The sequence below is a fragment of the Musca autumnalis genome, unplaced genomic scaffold, assembly GCF_047663935.1.
Source record: "Musca autumnalis isolate F117 unplaced genomic scaffold, ASM4766393v1 scaffold_5, whole genome shotgun sequence".
NCBI lineage: Eukaryota > Metazoa > Arthropoda > Insecta > Diptera > Muscidae > Musca > Musca autumnalis.
Window position 1 is genome coordinate 199778356 of NW_027412088.1, and position 6224 is coordinate 199784579.

General features: G+C 36.7%; 2 long non-coding RNA genes across 4 annotated transcripts; one reads left to right on the forward strand and one right to left on the reverse strand.

The window, feature by feature from the left end:
* The first annotated feature begins 301 nt into the window (after positions 1-301).
* LOC141404770 (uncharacterized) lies at positions 302-3481 on the forward strand. 2 transcript variants are annotated; one of them, XR_012413079.1, is made up of 6 exons: positions 302-1123; positions 1177-1527; positions 2342-2492; positions 2895-2970; positions 3027-3241; positions 3321-3481. It is a non-coding gene; the product is annotated as an uncharacterized lncRNA (long non-coding RNA). The 2 variants fall into 2 exon arrangements; XR_012413078.1 differs by having other exon boundaries at positions 3027-3481.
* On the reverse strand, positions 3395-6224 carry LOC141404769 (uncharacterized). 2 transcript variants are annotated; one of them, XR_012413077.1, is made up of 3 exons: positions 6074-6224; positions 4585-6013; positions 3395-4500 (listed from the first exon to the last, which is right to left on the reverse strand). It is a non-coding gene; the product is annotated as an uncharacterized lncRNA (long non-coding RNA). The 2 variants fall into 2 exon arrangements; XR_012413076.1 differs by having other exon boundaries at positions 3395-6013.

Genomic DNA, 6224 nt, shown 5'->3' on the forward strand with positions numbered 1-6224 from the left:
GTAACTTATGAAGGGAGTAACCGATTTGGTCCATACTTTGCCCATCGTAAAATGTGTACCAGTCTTAGATAACGTTTCAATATAGGCTTAATCGGCCCACTCCTTCGGCTACCTCCCACACAAAATTTCGGAAAAGTTCAGTTTAGGGCCATCTCTCGAATCGCTCTGATTTTTATTTTAGCAACTTGTATTCACTGCCCTCCATACGACAACAAGTTTCATTAGGGGCAAGTCCATACTTCCTGAGAAAATAGCCTGAAAGTTGCAAAAAAACCCCATGACACCGTGTGAGGTGGTTGGAGCGCAAGATAACTCTAGAAAGGGTCTGCCGATTCGGTTTAAAATTTGGCCTTATAGGGCGTTTATACTATTGAAGGTTAACCCTGTGGGATTTAAAGATCCAGTGGGTTAATCTTAACCGTTTATATATGCCTTTGTGAAGATACAAATGACAGCTGATTTTTGTTTATGTATACATAAAAAACAAAAAGTCAACTAATAAATTTATAAAATATGTATATTTCGGGATACGCGTCGCAACAGCATCAAATACAAATTTCCTGCGTACCTGTATGCAAGATTGTAAAGCTTCTGAGCCGAAAAAGAAAAACAATCGGAAAAGTGCAGAACCATTGTTGTGGCCACATTGGGTTATAATATTATTCATTATAATAATCAAAGGAATTTAGAAAGGATGGATGTTGGTCTTTTTTGGTCGCGACAATAAGTCCCAATTTACATTAGGCGAGTTTACTTGCGGCAATTGTCAGTTTGTAGGTGAGAGAGGGTGCTGAGAGGCAAAGGGTTACCATATGCCTCACCTCTCTCTCCTACAAAATGACAATTGCCGCAAGTAAACTCGCCCAATGTAATTTGGGACTAAAGGGGTGAGTACATAAGCTGCCTTGCCTGATTGCCTGGCTTTCCTGCCTCATTTTTGACATAATAAAAATAAAAGAATAAAGAAGGCCGAGGAAATTTCGAACTGGGTTGCCCTTTTCTTTTTTATTCTTTTATCAGAAGTAAGCAAGGTAAGCAGGCAAGGCAGCTTATGTACGCAGGCCTTTAGGGTCGCATTGTCACTTGTTTTTCGATGCTTATGGTGGTGGAGTGAACTGAAAAGGTATATTCATTGTATATCATATTGTACGTAAATTATCCCTGTTCTCCCTCAAGATGGGCATGGAATCCAAAGGCATTCCAGGAGATGTTTGTTATTAAAGTCGGCTTGCTTTTATTTTGGTTCAGTGGTGCTCCAATAATTCTAAAAAATCCTGCTCAGAAGATGTATGTAAATATTAATGCTTCGAATTGTGCATGACGAAACAGATGTAGCTATACCAAAACCCCGACATCAAATATGTCTTGGGTTTTCCATTAAACAAAAATTTGGATATACCGGCCGAAAATATTTCCACCTTATTGTGTTACTTCGGACTGGACTATCGCTGATGTATGAATATCATTAGCAATGTATGTACCTATTAAGGCGAAGATTATTTCTTATGGTGGACCCAAGTATGTGAAGTAAGTTAAAATATTTCCAACATATGTATCTATGAGTAATGTGGCGTTTCCACGGTACGTCGTTCGTTCTCTATTCGTTGTTCGACCCATAACTACGAATAAATTACTTATTTCCCCATACAAAATTTTGTGAACGAACGACGATTTTACTACGTTGTTCGAGTAGAAATACTCTCCGAACAACGATAAAATAAGTCCCATCTCTAACAAATGAGAGCATTTATCGAAATAAATTAATTATGACAGACAAAATATACAATTTAAAAATGTATGGATTTTTTAGAAAATATGGAAAACATGAATTAAAGGTAAACGGTTTAACGATTAGTATACGTTCAAAGCATAGCAAATTTTCTATTCTCTTTCATTGCAGTTCCATTTTTGGTCCATTGTTTTAATTTCGCGTACAAATCTAGAAACAAAAATCAAATACCTGCCTGAAAGTCTGTATACACAAATATTGTTTTGACATGTCTCTCTCTCTCCTTAATTTTGAAAATAGAAATACATAAAAATATATTGAAAATAGCTAAATTTACAGAATTTATGGAAAATATGATGAAAAACGTGTAATTAAATATAAAACATACATTCAAAGGAAGGGCTATTGTATTTCCTGTTCAAATTTGTTCAAATTTCCTTAAAAACCAGGAAACAAAAAGTGAGAAGAATTGATATACGTTACGGTGAACAGCGAATGGTGTCGTGGAAACGGGTTAATTCGTGTACGTATTTCGACTCTCGAAACACGTACTTCAAACGCTCGTGTGAACATGACATAAGTGTGGCTAATCAATTTTTCTAAAATGTTCAGACATGCTGTCAAAGAATGTGCACCCTTGGCAGTGACTATGGCTTTGGAGATAATAAATGGAGTAAAGTAAATAAAGTGGAATGAGGATGGTAATACTATAGAGTTTTCAGTTGTGGATATAGCAGCATCAACTGGTTGGAACAGTGACAAGGTAGTATTGTGTTCCATTAGCTCAAACAGCCACTTCTTCTCTCCCAGTCAACGTTATCCAAAACGATCTTCCTAAATTCCTAAAACCAGCCTATAGCTACTATCGGGCATGTTCTGCGACACACTTCTCCTCTTACTTGACGCCTCATGCATTTTGTTCAGCCCATTTACTCCTATTTATTGCGAATTTTTTGGGGCTAGGAATCATGAGCGTATTTAAAAAGAAGAGTACACCTTAGTCCGTTCATAAAACACTCGAAAAATAACCGTAAATGATGCTTGAGGCGTGAAGTGAGAGGCGAAGTGTATCCCAGAACATACCCGTATATGTTTTTCAAGGATTATCCTTGGTGGCTTACGATAGCCATGCTCCATATTGCAGTGAAAACTTGTCTCATTATAGATCGGATCCGCTAAAGGCCATTATACCTGGCTGCTTCCGTAATGATTATCCGAAAGATTTGAAATTGGAAGTTGAGGTAAGTGGACTCAGCAGGGACTCTATTTTTTAAAATTGTAATGTTTTTTTTTACAGGAATCAAATGTCACGGATTGAGATATTGGTGTTACAGTTCTCATTATACCGAAAATAATTTTACTGTATTTTTTAAAGTGTCATTTCGCTGCTAATTTTGGCCCCACCCTCACACCAATTATTTGTTGATAATTTTTGCGATGCGATTTTAAATATGTTGGATTTAAATTGTGATTTAAAAGCAAGCAAAGTTGGTTAAAGATTTTAGCGCAATTGTTCGTGTGTTTATTCACAATAAAACTTATAATTTTTGTGTTCTTTAGACTTCTATGTTTCATGTATTTTTTTTTTCAGGTCAAAAATTCAAATCTTCAGCTGCTCAATACAGTTAGTCAACTAAATTATTGCAAACCCAATATTATACAAAATTTTAAATAAAATAACGTTTTATATATTTGTTAAGAGTATAATACATACACATGCTTATTAATAAAATAAATCAAAAAAGTAGCTAAATTTCATCAAAAATGTTCTTAAAATTGCCAAGAAGGAAAACAACATTGTATTGTCAACTAAAGTATTGCAAAATTCACAAATTTTCAGTGGTATTTCTCGAAAAGTTGGTTCTGAAACTTCGCATGTCTACATCGAACATCAATGACGGCTTGTAAACATCTCTGAATTGAATAAATAAGTTTCGGAATGTCATATTCCAATGGTATTTTTTTGCCATTCTTCTTTAATGTACTTTATGAAGTCGCTCTAATGCAGTGAGGGGACAATTGGCTCCTTCATATGATATCCCCATGTTAAATTCAACATACTAAAACATTGGCAGACTTCCCTATCGTCATTTGCTTTGTGTTGTTTAAACTTCGTCAAAATATTTCAGTTGCCCACTCATACATTGTTGTTCGAAAATGCAAATAAATGTATCAGAAATAAAAATGATACATGTTTTACCTGCAATGCGTAATTTTGATGTTTTGAAACACATTGTAGTTGTTAATTGCAATGGCGTTAAGAAAAATAACACTTCGCACATTTTCAGTCATTTGTAAAGCAACTGACGATACGGAAGTCAGCTATTGTGAGTAGACTGTATAACTGTATACTACTCGTATCCATTAGGTCAATGTTGAATTTATCATAGCAACGCAAATATGTTCGTACGTGTATTATTTCATCCAGACTGAAATCCTGGACTGGCTGCGTCCATAAAGACTCGGGAGACAGGTTGTTGTTGTTGTAAAAGTGTTTATTATTATATTTGTATTTTCGTTCTTCTGTTCAATCTGGGTATATCCCCAGTTCCAGGAAAATGGCTGATTCGATGGGATGTAGGTAGCCACAGATCCACTGGAGTTAGATGAATAGGTGCTTTGTGTAGTGCGGGCCCATGCCACATACTGGGCAGATGTCGCACGACTTGAATGTAGTGTCGAATGTGGTCGGAATTCTGCTACCGTCGACCACGACATTCAACTCATGTCCATGTGGTGAACAGAGTGGTTGAACATTTTGTGGTGGCAATCTGCATATTTCACGAATGGAAAAGAGGTGGGAAGATCGGTTAAATAGTTGTTCAGTCTCTCACAGATGTCATCAGAATAGGTACCTGCCGCCAGGATCGTGCAATCATCCGCAATGCTGCTCAATGTCCTCAAACAGCGTGGAGTGCCCGACTGTATCAAAGGCTTTTGATAAGGCAAGCGCCACCATCACTGTTCTATCGCACGGTCGTCCCTGGTTGAGTCCTTGACAAATATATGTATGTGCTGTTGTCGTGCTGCTTACGTAATCCATGCTGATGATCGGCAACTTGATTGCTATTCCTGACACTGGGGAGAACTAAGGCGTCAAGGGTCTTCGCTAGGGGCGACAAAAGCGAAATCGGCCTGTACGATTCACTTTTACTGGAACCCTGCCCACTTTCCAGACTTCGGGAACAATGACGGTGACTAGCGACAAGTTGAGAACTTTAGTGAGCATTACCATGGAGATTCCTTCAGGGTCCAACGCTTTGGATGATTTAGCGTCCCTGATGGCTTTGGCAACAACATCCGTTGTAAGGGGTAGTTTACAATATATGTAAATGTCATATGTCATGAAATTTTCTATCGTTATATAATCGCTAATACAGTCGGACCTCGATTATCCGTGATGGTCGGGACCGGAGGCATTACGGATAATCGATTTTCCCGGATAATGTAGGCAATGCTTTTATGCAGTTTTTGAACATATTTTTAAGTAAAAATGACATAATATTGTACAATAATATCAAAATCTGAAATTTTTATGAAATTTGTTACGGTAATCCACCAAATTTTAGAAGGATACATAATATCATCATCATCAGATTCATCTTTGTCCCATGGTTTTTGTGATACCATAAATACGCAAATTGTGTAATATGGGAGAATTTCCAGTTTTCGTTTGTTTACCTTTTGTTTGCTTAATCAAATTAATTGGAAAGTGTGTTTTTACTCCCGGATAATGAAGTTTATAACGAAAAATAGAAGAAATGGAAAAAAGTCCAACATTTATTTTCTATCACGGATAGTGGAGGTTCCCGGATAATCGATTCACGGATAATCGAGGTTCAACTGTATGTGCAATATTAGGGATTTTCCTTACGCCATTTGCTTTGTGCGTCTTCACCAGCAAACATGTAATAAGATTACATCTTCACATTGCCTGCGTGGGTAGATATGGAATGTTTTTATTTCGTGTCATATGACATTGATAGATAGTGTAAACTACCCTTAAACTGTGGTAGTTCATCGTCGGCAGGAAGAGATCAGATGCAACGTAATACTTTTCTCTTCGCCCTGTCACTTTCGGGCTGCTCGACAAACTGTCGATTGAAATAATGGAACAAATTTCCTTTACCGACCCTTCGCAGAAAAATATACAAAAATTTCCTTAAATCGCAAGTTTTCTTAAGTAGCCGGCCACTCATGTTTGCCTTGATAGCTGACGTTGTTCTGTTGAGATGGATGGTCTCCCGTTTTTAGACAGATTGCTTTTAAGTTTTGTGACATTTCCTGAAATGAAATAGAAATGTTATTTTATGCTGCTATTCAAATAAATATTTATATATTTACCTTTCTGCGAATTTATCTCCATTTTTATTATTCTAATATTTTCTTTTGTTTGACAAATTAACAAAATGTAAACAAAGGAATTGTGCCAACACTTGCAACTTTTCGTACAAAAGGAAATGAGTTGCATTTTTTTGTACAAAAACAGTGTTGC